At 35.8% G+C, this 14630-nt stretch overlaps 1 long non-coding RNA gene across 1 annotated transcript in view; it reads left to right on the top strand.

Moving 5' to 3' along the window:
* Positions 1-14630, top strand: part of LOC143676439 (uncharacterized) — a 32903-nt gene that overhangs the window by 17097 nt on the left and 1176 nt on the right. The window contains exons 2-4 of the long non-coding RNA XR_013172083.1: positions 1346-1420; positions 2414-2526; positions 12697-12840. This is a non-coding gene — a long non-coding RNA (uncharacterized LOC143676439). The remainder of the gene's footprint in view (positions 1-1345; positions 1421-2413; positions 2527-12696; positions 12841-14630) is intronic.

The raw sequence follows: 14630 nt of genomic DNA, 5'->3' as shown, positions 1-14630 counted from the left end.
TTTCATTCCAAAGGAGCTGCTGCTTCCCCTTCTTATCCAGAGAATAATTCTAATTTATTTTTACCTAGATAACCTACTAGGCACTATCCTTTCGCTCCGGGGCACTAATCTCTAGGCCTCATTCCTACCTATAAACAGGGTAAAGGAGAACAGGATTTATGATAAATGCGGGTGAAAAGCATAAATTCAAATTTTTCAAAATATTATAATCAACCTATAAAATTATATTATTGTAAATGAGCAGATAATTAAAATTATCTAGAATTCTTTATTGTAACTTCTTAATTTTAAAATATTTTTAGCAGCTCTATGTCTTCTTAGCTTTCAGTTCCTGTGCTCAAAAATAATCATTAATTATTCCTGTCCTGAAAATAAACACATTCTTCATTTTAGAAATGAATTAATGTATTTTATGAACTTTGTTACAACTCAAGCATTTTCTTATTTTCAGATTTTTTCCTTATTCTCAACTTATTACATATTACTGTGGTCTCATAAGGATCAACATCAACTTTAATCTTTGCAGTTTGATAATTATACCATTGCTAAGCCCTAATAAATCATGCCTGTTACTAATATAGAAAAAAACAACTGTTTATTCACCCCAAGATACCTACATTTTACATTTGATCACACCTTCTATCTCCTTTAAATACAGTGAGATCTATTTAGTCACTCCAAGAAAAAACTATCCTTCTTATGAACCAATTGAACTTTGCCATTAATTAATGAAGTAATGCCAAATTTAAACTATTTTTATTATGACTGTGTAAATTTTGATACACTAAACAAATTCCACAAATCTTTAGACGTAGTGTAAATTGAAAAAATAAAAATGCTGGTGAGATACCCATTTCTTGGACATGCGTGCCCTAGAAATATGCTCACGGTTTCCTTTATTATGAACTGCATATATTTCTTTGAAAAAAATTACAGTTACGTAAATGTACACATTTCTTTTTTTGCTGCTCAAATAGTGAGCAATATTAGACATGGCCAAATAGTTTATATTTACAACCTAAAAGTGACAAATACTCTTTGTTCAATGTCCCATTTAACAGAGAGTTTGAAGTTGTTTTCCAATCATTCTTTCCATGCGGTTGAACAGGCAAACTATAACAAGTGGCATCAAAGGTGAGAGACCACAGAGAATTACACTTCTGCCTCCAAAATTTCTTATGACAGTTTCTGAAGCATAAGCATTTAATGTTTGAAAGTTACTATAGTGAAGTCTGAATTAGAAGCCTAAGAAACAGCTTGGTAACTTTGTAAATACCACTAGATTCTACATTGTGATGACATTTTATAAACTGTTGCTAACTTATATTTTTCTACCAACTACCAGGATTCGGTCCAGGTGAAGTCACAGGAGTAAAGTGATTTGAGCAATCGCCAAGATAATTAATAGGAATGAATTCAGGTAAAACTCTGACTTAAATGTTTCAAATAAAACCCACCATTATGTGTTACTTCTGTTTCAATATATATTTCTTCATTTTTCCATGTATACCGATGTCCAAGGTAATTAGATGGCAGTATCTAAAACACATAGACTTCAGTGTTTATGCTTGATAAAAAAAATAATAAATAAGTAAAACATTTTTTATATATGTGATTAGAGATCAGAAATTTAGTAAATACTTTCTGGGACAGTTGTAGACTAGGCAATTTGTGTATATATATATGAAATAGAAATGAATTTATAAATGAATACACGAATATATGACTCAATTCTTCAGTGTTTAAATATAAATTGAGAGTGTTAGTTGAAGTTTTGTAATTGTAGGTAACTTTAGGGATATGATTTATTTTCAGAAATTATGTTTCTATTTTTAAGTGATCTTGGTTTAATGACATAATTCAAGAGATTTAAATGCCTCTGGGAAATAGTTATTAATTATTTTTACACACAAAGTATGCACACAGATGAATGTACCAATAGATGTTCTATTTATAGAAAATCTGCTTTAAAAATCCTATGCAATGTAAATAATCCACCTAAACTAAACATTTGTGTATCTAATTTATACTTCTTCCTTTAACAAAGCCTCTCAATGATCAACTCTATGGATTCAAATAAAATGTAAAAATTTTAATATGACAAACAAGCCACTTCATATAAAGATCTCTGCATTGTCATATTTTTTTATCTTCTAATATCCTCCCATTGTCATCCAATATTGAATATAAAAGCCAGCCAATCTGTTCTCTATTTCCATATTTTTATTCCCCTTGTAGAATCTTTTATTGGGAGATTGATTTCCTGTTCCCAGCTCTAGGTTTGTTTGAAGCTTCTTCGGACAAACAGAAATTAATAGGATATAGTCTTACTTTCATTATTGCATATTACACTTTAATAGTGTTTTCTGATAAACTATATATATTTTGAATATATTTTTCCTTTATTTCATAGCATATAGAGAGTGTCTGGTGCCTCAAAATTGCACAGAAAAAAATTCTGAAGTAAAACTGGCCAAAAGCGATTCATGGGAGATCACATTCATTCCTGTGAAAAGAAACTCTACGGTAAGGAAAATATGTTGATTCATTCCTTTATTCATCCCACAATTATCAATTCACCACTTTCTAAACAAGTTCCAACACTTAGTTCTAAGTGTTGGAGTGTGGAAATCAAAATATAGCTTCATTAATATAACTTTTATTATGGATTGACATTCCAGAATTCATATAAAAATATTTGCTAAAGTGACATAGTGCCTGGAACCCTTGTGGAGTCTTATAAATTGCCCTAGGTGTTCTTCAGGATTGGCTGGAATGGTCCTGGTTGGGGGTTGGCAGGTTATGATAGGTAGCAAGGTCTACCTGAAACTTGTGTAAGAGCAACCTCCAGAGTAGCCTTTCAACTCTATTTAAACTCTCTCTGCCACTGATACTTTATTAATCATGCTTCTTTTCCAACATTTGTTCAGGATGTAAGTGTTGGTCCTGAAGTGCCAGGTCTGAATTCATCCCTGGGAATCCTTTCCCACATCCCCAGGGAGACTTTCACTCATGCATGTCATGTCCCACATAGGGGGAGGGCAATGATTCCACTTGCAGAGTTGGGCTTAGAGAGACTGAGACCACATCTGAGCAACAAAAGAGGTCCTCCAGAAGTAACTCTTAGGCATGCCTGTAGGTAGTCTAACCTCTGCCACCTACATGAGCTTCACAAGAGTAAGCCTCATGATTGAGGGCATGGCCTATTGATTTGGATGTCCTTAGATTTTGACACAGTATCAGGGGATTCCCTGATAGTAAGGTTTAATAGTTCCTTAATCTTTCTCCCCTCCCTCAGGGGACTTTGCCAATATTTTTTGATTATCTGGTTAATATACTCTAGGATGTTTCCAGGCATGACAAAAATCTATACAGGATTAAAGGACCACTTTCTCATTCTGTGCCCTCTGTATTTCAGTTGTTCAAACGAGCTATACAGATAGGTTGAATTAAATTATGCATTACAGAAAATTTTAGTTCCAGATTAAATAAGCCTTTCTTCCATTGGTCTCTAAGAGTATGTGTGATTCTAAAATATAGACACTGTCTTCCATACCCCTATGTTCTGAATTACTTTAAACCCAACCTGTTCAGCTTCTTTCTTATCTCTAAATATCAGATCATATATATAAAACAGCCTCTCAAAATCTAGAAATAATAATCGCCACTCTGGATTTAATGTGTCTGCTCTAAAAGCTTGCAATCTAGGCCTCTGTTTTCTTAGAAGTATTTTCTAAAGGTGACCATACCATTGTTGTTTTTTTTGTTTTTGGCTTATTTTGTCTCAACAAATGTCCCACATATTCATTCACATCGTTGCATGCCTCATGACATTGTTCCATTTTGTAGCTGCACAGCCTTCGTTCATAAGTATACACCATTGTTCGCCATTCTACTTCTCCATCAGTGCATCATTCAGCCACCTGCATTCATTGGGCATCATATAGAGGGCCCAAAGTCCACATTCCATCAACATTCTCAATTTTAGATAATTTCATTGTTCCCAAGAGACAGAAAACCAATAAACACATCCTCACCAAATAGGAAATCTAAATCTCCTCTTAACTCTTGTCCTTCACCCCATTATTTGCCTCTGATGTTACTGTGGTACTGCTGATGGTTTCCTTTTGAACATAACTCATAGCATGCAATAGCAGTTTTCTGCCTGTACCCTGGACTTAAACACTCTATACAAAAAGCATATCTTTTAAGTTATTCTTACTCATATTTCTAGTGTGAGTCAGTGGGACATGTAGGTCTATACAACCCCTTTCATTCTTGTTCATCTTCAATATGGTAATACTACTTCTAGACACACTAGAGAATCACCTTCACTCCTATCTATTCCCTTACATTGGAGTTCAACCTCATTAGCTAACAGTACACCCATCTCTAGCTTCTATGTATCTCTATGTCCTTGTAGTCTGTATTACAAGTCTCTGATTATACCATTAGCTGATCATAAACATGGAATCATACAGTATTTGTCCATTTGTGTCTGGATAATTTCACTCAGCATTTGGTCCTCAAGATTCATCCATCTTGTCATGTGCTTCAGGATGTCATTTTGTCTTACTGCTGCATAATATTCCATTGTATGTATAGACCACAATTTATTGATCCATTTTTCTGTTGATGGACATTTGGTTTGTATCCATCTTTTGGCGACTGTGAATAATGTTGCTATGAACATCGGTGTGCAAATGTCTGCTTGTGTCATTGCTTTCAGTTCTTCTGGGTATATACCAACTAGTGCTGTTACTGGGTCATAGGACAACTCGATATTTAGTTTCCTAAGGACCCACCAAACAGTCTTCCATAGTGGCTGCACCATTGTACATTCCCACCAGCAATGCATACATGTCCCAGTTTCTCAACATCCTCACCAACATTTATACTTTCCTGATTGTATAATACCCAACATTCTTATAGATGTGAAGTAGTATCTCATTGTAGTCTTGACCTGCATTTCCTTTATAGCCAGTGAAAATGAGCATCTCTTCATGTACTTTTGAGTCACCTGTATTTGCTCTTCAGAAAAATGTCCATTCATATCTTTAGCCCATTTTATATTTAGATTGTTTGTTCTATTGTTATTGAGTTGTACGATTTGTTTGTATGTACAGGAAATCTAACCTTTGTCTGGTATGGGATTTCCAAATATTTTCTCCCATTGAGTTGGCTGCTTCATCACCTTTTTGACAAAGTCTTTTGAGGTACAGAAACATTTGATTTTGAGGAGTCCCCATTTATCTACTTTTTCTTTTGTTGCTTGTGCTTTGGGTGTAAAGTTTAGGAAGCTACCTCCTATTACTAAGTCTTGAATATGTTTCCTTACATTTTCTTCCAGAAGTTTTATAGTGCTCGTTCTTACATTTAGCTGTTTGATCCACTTAGAGTTAATTTTTGTGTAGGGTGTAAGATAGAGGTCTTCTTTCATTCTCTTGGCTATTGATATCCAGTTCTTCCATGCCCAATTATTGAAAAGACTTGTCCCAGTTCAGAGGATTTGGGGGCCTTGTCAAAAATCAGTTGTCCATAGATTTGGTGGTCTATTTCTGCACTCTCAATTCGATTCCATTTGTCAATGCTTTGATCTTTGTGCCAGTACCATGCTGTTTTGACCACTGTGGCTTTATAATAGGTTTTAAAGTCAGAGAGTGTTAATCCTCCCACTATGTTCTTTTTTTAGGATTCTTTTAGCTATTTGGGGTCTCTTTCCCTTCCAGATGAATTTGGTAGTTTTTCCAAATCTTCAAAGTAGGTTGTTAGAATTTTGATTGGTACTGTGTCGAATTTGTAGATCAATTTGAGGAGAATTGATATCTTACCTATATTTAGCCTTCCTATCCATGAGCAGGGAATGTCTTTCCACTTATTTAGATCTCCTTTGGTTTCTTTTAGCAATCTTATGAGGTTTTCCTTTACATCCCTAGTTAGCTTCATTCCTAAGTATTTGATTTTTTAGTTGCTATTTTGAATGCCTTTTTTCCTTAACTAACTCCTCAGCTAGCTCATTGCTTGTGTATAGAAATGTTACTGATTTTTGCACATTAATTTTATATCCCGCCACCTTGCTGAATTTGTTTATTAGCTCAAGTAACTTTGCTGTAGATTTCTCAGGATCTTCCAAATATAGTATCACATCATCTGCAAATAATGAGAGATTTACTTCTTCCTTTCCAATTTGGATGCCTTTCATTTCTTTGTCCTGCCTGATTGCTCTAGCTAGAACTTCTAGTACAATTTTGAATAATGGTGGTGACAGTGGGCATCCTTGTCTTGTACCTGATCTTAAGGGGAAGGATTTTAGTCTCTCCCCATTGAGTACAATGCTGGATATCGGTTTTTCACATATTTCCTTTATCATATTGAGATAGTTACCTTTGATTCCTATCTTCTGGGGTGTTCTTATCAAAAAAGGATGCTGAATTTTGTTGAATGCTCTTTTAGCATCAATCGAGACGATCGTGTGACTTTTCCCTTTTGATTTGTTAACGTGCTGCATTACATTAGTTGATTTTCTTGCATCGAACCATCCTTGCATTTCTAGTACAAACCCCACTTGGTCATGTGCATAATTCTTTTAAAGTACTGTTGGATTCGACTTGCTGTACTTTTATTGAGAATTTTTGCATCTGTGTTCATTAGGGAAATTGGCCTTTAGTTTTCCTTTCTTATAGCATCTTTACCTGGTTTTGGTATTAAAATGATATTAGTTTCATAAAATGACTTAGAGTTCCTTTTTCCTCAATTGTTTGGAAAATTGAGTAGAATTGGTATTAGTTCTTTCCAGAATGTTTGATAAAATTCCTGTGAAGCCATCTGGCCCTGGGCTTTTCTTTGTAAGAAGATTTTCATAACTGTTTGTATCTCTTTACTTATGATTGGTTTGTTGAGATCTTCTATTTCTTCCTGAGTCAGTGCAGCTTGTCTGTGTGTCCAGAATTTGTACATTTCATCTAAGTTGTCTTGTTTGTTAGCATATAGTTGTTCATAGTATTCTTGTATGATTTCTCTTATTTCTTAAGGGTTTGTGGTAATGCACCGCTTCTCATTTCTGATTTTGCTTATTTGCATCCTCTCTTTTTTTTCTTTGTCAATCTTGCTAGTGGCCCATCAATTTTATGAATTTTCTCAAAGAACCAACTTTAAGTTTTATTGATTATTTCTATTGTTCTCCCATTCATTTATCTCTGATTTAATCTTTGTTATTTCTCTTCTTTTATTTGCTTTGGGGTTAGTTTGCTGTTCTTTCTCAAGTTCCTCCAGGTGCACTGTTAAGTCCTCGATTTTTGCTCCTTCTTGTTTTTTAATATATGCATTTAAGGCAATAAATTTCCCTCTCAGCACAGCCTTTGCTGCATCCCATAAGTTCTGATAAGTTGGATTCTCATTTTCATTCATCTCCAGATAACTGCTGATTTCTCTAGCACTTTCTTCTTTGACCTACTGGTTGTTTAAGAGTGTATTATTTAATCTCCATATATTCGTGAATGTTCTCATTCTTTGTGATTATTGAGATCCAGCTTCATCCTATTGTGATAAGAGAAAGTGCTTTGAATAATTTCAATATGTTAAAATTTATAAAGACCTGTCTTGTGCTCCAGCATATGATCTATCCTGGAAAATGTTACATGAGCACTAGAGAAGAATGTATAACCTTGTGCTTTGGGGTGTAATGACCTATATATATGTCTTTTAGGTCTAATTCATTTATCAAATTATTTAACTTCTCTATTTCCTTGTATTGAAGTCTTCTACTATTATCGTTGACACATCTATCACTTCCTTCAGTTTTGCCAAGCTCTGTCTCATGTACTTTGGAGCTCCTTGATTGGGAGCATAAACATTTATGATTGTTGTATCTTCTTTGTGAAATGATCCTTTAATTAGTATATAGTGTCCTTCTTTGTATTATATGGTGTCTTTACACTTAAAGTCTATTTTGTCTGATATTAGTATAACTCCTTCTGCTTTCTTTTGGTTACAACTTGCATGGAAGATTTTTTTCCATCCTTTCACTTTCAGTCTATTTGTATTCTTGTGTCTAAGATGAGTCTCTTATAAACAGCATTGCTGGATTATGTTTCTTAATCCATTCTGCAAATCTGTATCTTTTAATTGGTAAATTTAGTCTGTTAACATTCAAAGTTATTACTGAAAAGGCATTGCTTGATTCCACCATCTTATATATTTTTATTTTATTTGTCAGATCTATACATTCTTTTCCCTCTTACTCTTTGTATTCTTTAAGTTATCCTTAGTGGTACTCTTCAATTCTGCACCCTCTTCCAGACCTCCCTCTCTTGTCTTTTGTTTTCAGCTGGCAGAACTCCTTTTTAGTATTTTTTGTGGAGCCAGTCTTTTGCTGACAAATTCTTTCAGGACTTCTTTGTCTGTGAAAGCTTTAATTTCCCCCTCAATTTTAAAGGACAATTTGGCTGGGTACAGAATTCTTTGCTGAAAGTCTTTCTCTTTTAGGATCTTGAATATATCATACCACTGCCCTCTCACCTCCAGGGTGCTAGTTGAGTAGTCTGAACGCAGTCTTATTTGATTTCCCTTGTATGTAGTAGATTGTTTTTCTCTTGCCACTTTCAGGATTTTCTGCTTCTCTTCAACATTTGACAGACTGCCTTGGGGAAGACCTATTTGGATTTATTTTGTTTGGAGTTCTTTGGGTTTCTTTGACTTGTATACTTATGTCTTTTATGAGGGTTGGGAAGTTTTCCCCCATTATATCCTCAACTACTCTTCCTAGCTCTTTATTCCTCCCTTCTCCTTCTGAGACACCAATGATTCTTAAATTTGTGTGCCTTGTTTTGTCCATCATTTCCCTGCGTTCCCATTGAATTTTTTCCATCTTTTTTGCCATTTACTGTTTTGAGTCTTCGAAGTTAGTTATCCTGTCCCCTATATCACTTATTCTTTCTTCTGTCTCTTCATATCTGGTGTTGTGTGCCTCTAGTATTTGGTCAACAGACTCTTTAATCTCTGTCATTTCTGCTATTTTTCTATTTATTCTTTCAAATTCCTCTTTGTGCTCTTCTACTGTCTTCTTGATCTCCTTTATGTCATATGCTATCCCACTTATTTTATTAAGTAGAGTTGTATGAACATTGTTGATTAGTTGTTCCAACATCTGTGTATCCTCAGGTGTTTTAATTAGGTCATTAGGCAGGGCTATATCTGTCTGCATTGTGATATGCTTAGTGATCATCTGTTATCTTCTCACATGTAGATATCTTGATTGATTTACTTTGGGAGTTGATTTCTTTCAGTAGTCTAAAACCTTGTGTTAGCGGGAATGGTTGTACAGCAGGGAGCAGGGCACGAGGTGGAGCACTCAGTACAGTGACTTGTTTCAGGACAGGTATGGGTGCAGGTTGGGGATGTTACACTGGTGCTTGTGAATGTGGGCTCCCAGTGGCCAAGGAGGATGTAGCTGTGTGGTGCACCGGTCTGGGGGATGTAATCCTGGTGTGCGGTGGTCTAAGGCATGGGGCCCTTTGTGTACATGCGTAGTGCTGTGACAGCAGGTCAGCGTAAGGCCTTCATAGATTGGAAGTAGATGTGACCTGGCTGTGCAGGTCAGCACTTTCTCAGAGCTGGTAACTGAGGCTCAGGGTTGTGCACATGCGCGGTTCTAGGACTGCTGCAATGTGCAGTTTCCAGAGCTGAATGATATGACTGGGGGTCCCATGTGCATATGTGGGCCTGGGAGTGCCATAAACAGATGCGCTGAGCTCAGAGAGGGCAGTGTGAGACTGTGCGACACCATGGGCGGGTGAGCCTAGTTTTGGAAGTTAGTGCCGCAACCTCCATGAGCTGGTAACAGCCTGCAGGAAACAGGGAGTGGGAGGTAGTACTTGGGAGGGATGAAGGAAAGGTGGGTTGGCTTGCACTTGGGGTGGGGGTGTGGGGCAGGCACATGCACTGGGGGCCGGTGGTGGGGGCACTCGGAGCTCGGGGAATGGGAGCGGGTGAGGGGGTTCAGGTGTGTGGAGTGTGGGATGAGTTGTCAGTCATGGGGCTGTGCCAGTGAGTGTAGCATGCCCAAGGAACATGGCCTGACTTACTTCCCAGTCCTGTGTACCCCCATCCATGCACTCCTGCAGGCTCTGCCACTCTGCACCTCCACACCAGGCTTCAGCCTTTTGCCTCTCAGTTCCTCAGCCTCTGCAACCAGGGCTGCCACATGTGGTGCAGAAGGCTCTCCCAGGTCACCTGCACTCCCAAATTGCTGCCCCAGTCGCACTCCCTATCCCTTCTCCAACCTTTCTGTGGAGCAGGGCCAATCTCAAGCTGCTCTAGTCAGCCATCTTCCCAGAAGTTCATCCCATGAGTTTTGTTATGTTGTATTTTAATTTTCATTCACTTCAAGATATTTTCTAATTTCCTTTGTGAGTTCTTCATTGATCTATTGGTTGCTCAATAGTTGGCTTTTTAATTGTCACATATTTGTGTATTCTCCATTTCTCCCTCTATTATTGATTTTTGGTTTTATTCCATTGTGGCCAAAGAAAATACATTGCATAATTCCAATATTTTTCGATTTATTGAAGCCTATTTTGTGTCTAGTACATGGTCTATTATAGAGAATGATCTATGTGCACTTGAGAAGAATTGTATTATGTTTCTTTTGGGTGACAAGTTCTATATCTGTCTGTTAGGTCTAATTGATTTATTGTATTATTCAAGTCGTCTATTTACTTCTTAATCTTCTGTCTAGATGTTTTCTCAATTATTGAGAGTTGCATATTACTGTCTCCTGCTGTTAATGTAGAGCCACCTATTTCTCTCTCCAAATTTACCAGGATTTACTTCATATATTTGGGGGCTCTATTTTTAGGTGAATATATATTTATAATTGTTATTTTTTTGTTGTTGAAATGATCCATTTATCAGTAAGTGTGGTAGTTACATTCAGGTGTCAACATGGCCAGGTGAAGGCACCTAGTTCTGTTGCTGTGGACAGGAGTCAATGATACATGAATCTCATCTGTTGCTGATTACATCTGCAGTTGGCTAGGAGGTGTGCCTGCTGCAATGAATGATGTTTGACTTAATTGGCTGGTGCTTAAATGAGAGCACTCAATGTAGCACAGCCCAAGCAGCTCAGCATACCTCATCTTAGCACTCGCAGCTCAGCCCAGGCCTTTGGAGATGCAGAAAGGAATCACCCCGGGGAAAGTTGTTGGAACCCAGAGGTCTGGAGAGAAGGCCAGCAGAGATCACCCTGTGCCTTCCCACATAAGAAAGAACCTCAGTGGAAAGTTAGCTGCATTTCTTCTGAAGAACTAACAAAATAAATTCCTTTTTATTAAAAGTCAGTCTGTCTCTGGTGTGTTGTATTCCGGCAGCTAGCAAACTAGAACAGTAAGTAATGACTATCTTTGTCCCTAGCATTAGTTTTTCACTTAAAGTCTTATTTTATCTGAAATTAATAGCTATCCTAGCTCTCTTTGATATTACTTACATGGTATAACTTTTTTCAATCCTCTCACTTTCACCCTACTTGTGTCTTTGAACTTAAGGTGCTTCTATTGTAAACAGCTTTTAATCAGGCTATGCTTTGGGTGAAAAGAAAATTGAGTGTAGTTCTCAAGTTTAGGTTTCATAGCTTTTTTGGGGGTACATGGTCTGAGAATCAAAACTGGTCTCCCACATGGAATGTGAGCATTCTACCCTTGAACCACCCATGCCCTCTTTTCAGAGCTTTATAAAAGGGAAAAGGCAAAACATTGTGAACCTAGTTAACAGCACTGAAATACATATCTGAATGTGGATAAATGGAGAAATGTTAGGTTGTATATGTGGTAATAGAATGAAATATTTTTAAAATGTCTATACAAATAGTGTACCCTGAGTTAAACCATGGATAATTGTTAATAGTATAATTAATAAAAATTTGCTTTCTTCAATTTAACAAATGTACCACACCAACACCAGGTGTTGCTAATAGGGTGGTACATGGAAATCCTACATTTTTTGTATGATTTCTGGTTAACCTACAATTTCTATAAAAAGAGAGAGAGAAGAAAATGTTGATACAGTCTATCTGTCTTTAGATTTTTATTAAGTAAGATTACAAAAACAAACAAGCAATGATTCACACTACTATTCTTACTATCATTCAATAAAAGAAACCAGAGTTTGAGCCCTATATATAAAGAAAATTTTTTTCTCAGACTAAAGGGCAATCCTAAGAGCAGAGAGCACTGTATTTTTTCTCATGTTTTCACAGGTGATTAAATAATTTTCCACTGGCACATTGACCTGTGTTGATAATTCCTGCTTTACATGATAATAAGCTCTGCCTGTCTTTTCTTTCCGTGATGTGAGCCTAACCCTCCCCCCCAATTGAGGAATATGTGCCACATCTGACTTTTTGACAGTGCAGATATTTTTTCCCAAATTCTAATGTATAAGAAACAGCTAGATAAGTGGTCCTTAATATTTGTTGGTGGGGAAGGGTAAATGGTGGTAATACTTTCGGGATTCTTAATACTTTGCAAGGTATACAACAACCCAAGAGAATCTACTCCCTCTGAAAAAACAAATGCATTTGTGTACATACACGCAAAATATTGCCTATAATTTCAGGGGCTCCATAGATCCTCTGGAACCCAGGGACACTGGCCTCAGAACTCCTGTTCAAACATGGCTGACAAATGTTTAATTATCTCCTAGTCAAATATATTAAAATGGATGTCATGTGCGTCTCAACAGCAGTGATGAGAAGAACGTGTGCTACTCCGAGATCTCTACTGGCACATATCCCTGGGATCTGCCCGGTCAAATGCATCAGCCAAGTTAAGCGCATAATACCACAGGGTAAGACAGAGTGACTGAAGCAATTGGAAAAATGTCACACAACACCATGACAATGAAGAGACTAAAACATTTAAATTTCAGATAAATATTATTAGTCTTAGGCATACAGTAGCTTTATACATGGCTTAATGGAGCTTTGCTTTCTGTGACAAAGATTCTGGTAGGTGTTTGCTATTTAGAACTTTTCAGGTAATTAGTCCCTATAGTGCAGTCCATTTCAGGCTCCAGCTGTTCATGCTAATGAGTGGTTACATGATGTCAGGAATTTCTGTCCTCTGGCATTATGTGGTTAGCCAGCAATGGTGTGCTTGAGAAGTGCCATACATAAAGGGAGATGATGAATGACTCAAACTTAATTATCACTGTTTTTATTCACCAAAAAAAAAAAGAAAAAGCAAGCAAGATCAATAGTATTATTAGTAGTAAGTCCCTTTCTGATGAAGGATACTTCAAAAACAGGAAGTGGGAGAGAGAAAAGATTATCCTTTCAGCAATAATCACAGCAGAGCTATTTCTTTAGATGTGCAACCTAATTCCTGAAAATACTATTCGCACAAAAGGGAATGGACATTTATAAGACATCATCTCTTGTTTCTCAAATTTATCATATTTACACAAAAATTTCTAAGTGGCCCAATTTAAAGCACTATGAAAAATGAGTTGTGTGTTTCACCTTTAGTAGACTAACTTTAGCAACATGGTTTTTGCCTGACTCGGCCTAGCAGGGAGTACATTATGAAAGATAATACACTGTCACAAAGACATATTTAATAAATTCCAAAATAGATATGTTGGAGAGCACACTCTGACCAAAATGTAATAAATCCAGAGGTGAAGTTCAGTTTAAAGATGGATTTAAAAATTTTACATCATTATTCCAAATAATTCCTAGGTGAATGGGAAAATGAAAATTAAAAGTTACAAAGTGAGAGTTCAAAATTAAAGAGCTTCAAATAAAATTTATGAATAGTGTAAAACCTATCATTTTATTGTTAAAAAGAACTTTTATTGTAAAACAAGAAAATTTAAATAAATTCACTGATTCAAATGTAAGAAGCAACAAGAAAAAATAAATCATAAGGCAATAAACTAATAAATATAAAAGCAAAAATTGTGAATTATAATAAATGGTTGAATTGACCAAGATGAGAGAGAGACTTTAAAAGATGGGTCTAAACAAGAGAAAGCATATTGGAAAGTACATTAGTGCTTGAAAAGCATGACAAGTGAAAGAAAAGTAGAGAAAGGGAAGAGATTGAGGTAAGAAACCAAAAATTTAGTAAAGACAGAGCTAGAAATAAAATTCAAATTTAATAAATGTAAAAGGTTTACAAAGGAATAACATGAGCAACTTTTGGCATTGAAAGTTCTAAATGATGTAATTTAAATTAGTTAATACATTCTGAATGAAGATTTCATATATGTATACATGTGTTTATATGTAAATGTGAATATATTTGATATATAGGGAACTAATTCAGAAAAATCGTATACCTCTGACAAGCTGATAGGATTTGATAGGGAAAAGGATTGAAAACTTATTTCATACTTTAAGAAGACAAAATATTTTAATTTTATATTTTTTTCTTTTTGATTTTTTCATTCATTAAAATAGTCACAGTAACAGAAAAGAAATCTGAAAAGCTATGGATAAATTACCTCAGCTCCAGTTTACATGCTTAGAGTTCATACTTATTTTTATCAGCATTATTATTAATATTATATTTTTAATATAATACATATAGAATTTCTAGGAAAATCATTTTAATGTAAATTAGAAAATATTTTCA

The sequence above is a fragment of the Tamandua tetradactyla genome, chromosome 3 (genome assembly GCF_023851605.1).
Source record: "Tamandua tetradactyla isolate mTamTet1 chromosome 3, mTamTet1.pri, whole genome shotgun sequence".
In the NCBI taxonomy this organism is placed as follows: domain Eukaryota; kingdom Metazoa; phylum Chordata; class Mammalia; order Pilosa; family Myrmecophagidae; genus Tamandua; species Tamandua tetradactyla.
This window is presented reverse-complemented; position numbering and strand designations above follow the sequence as displayed.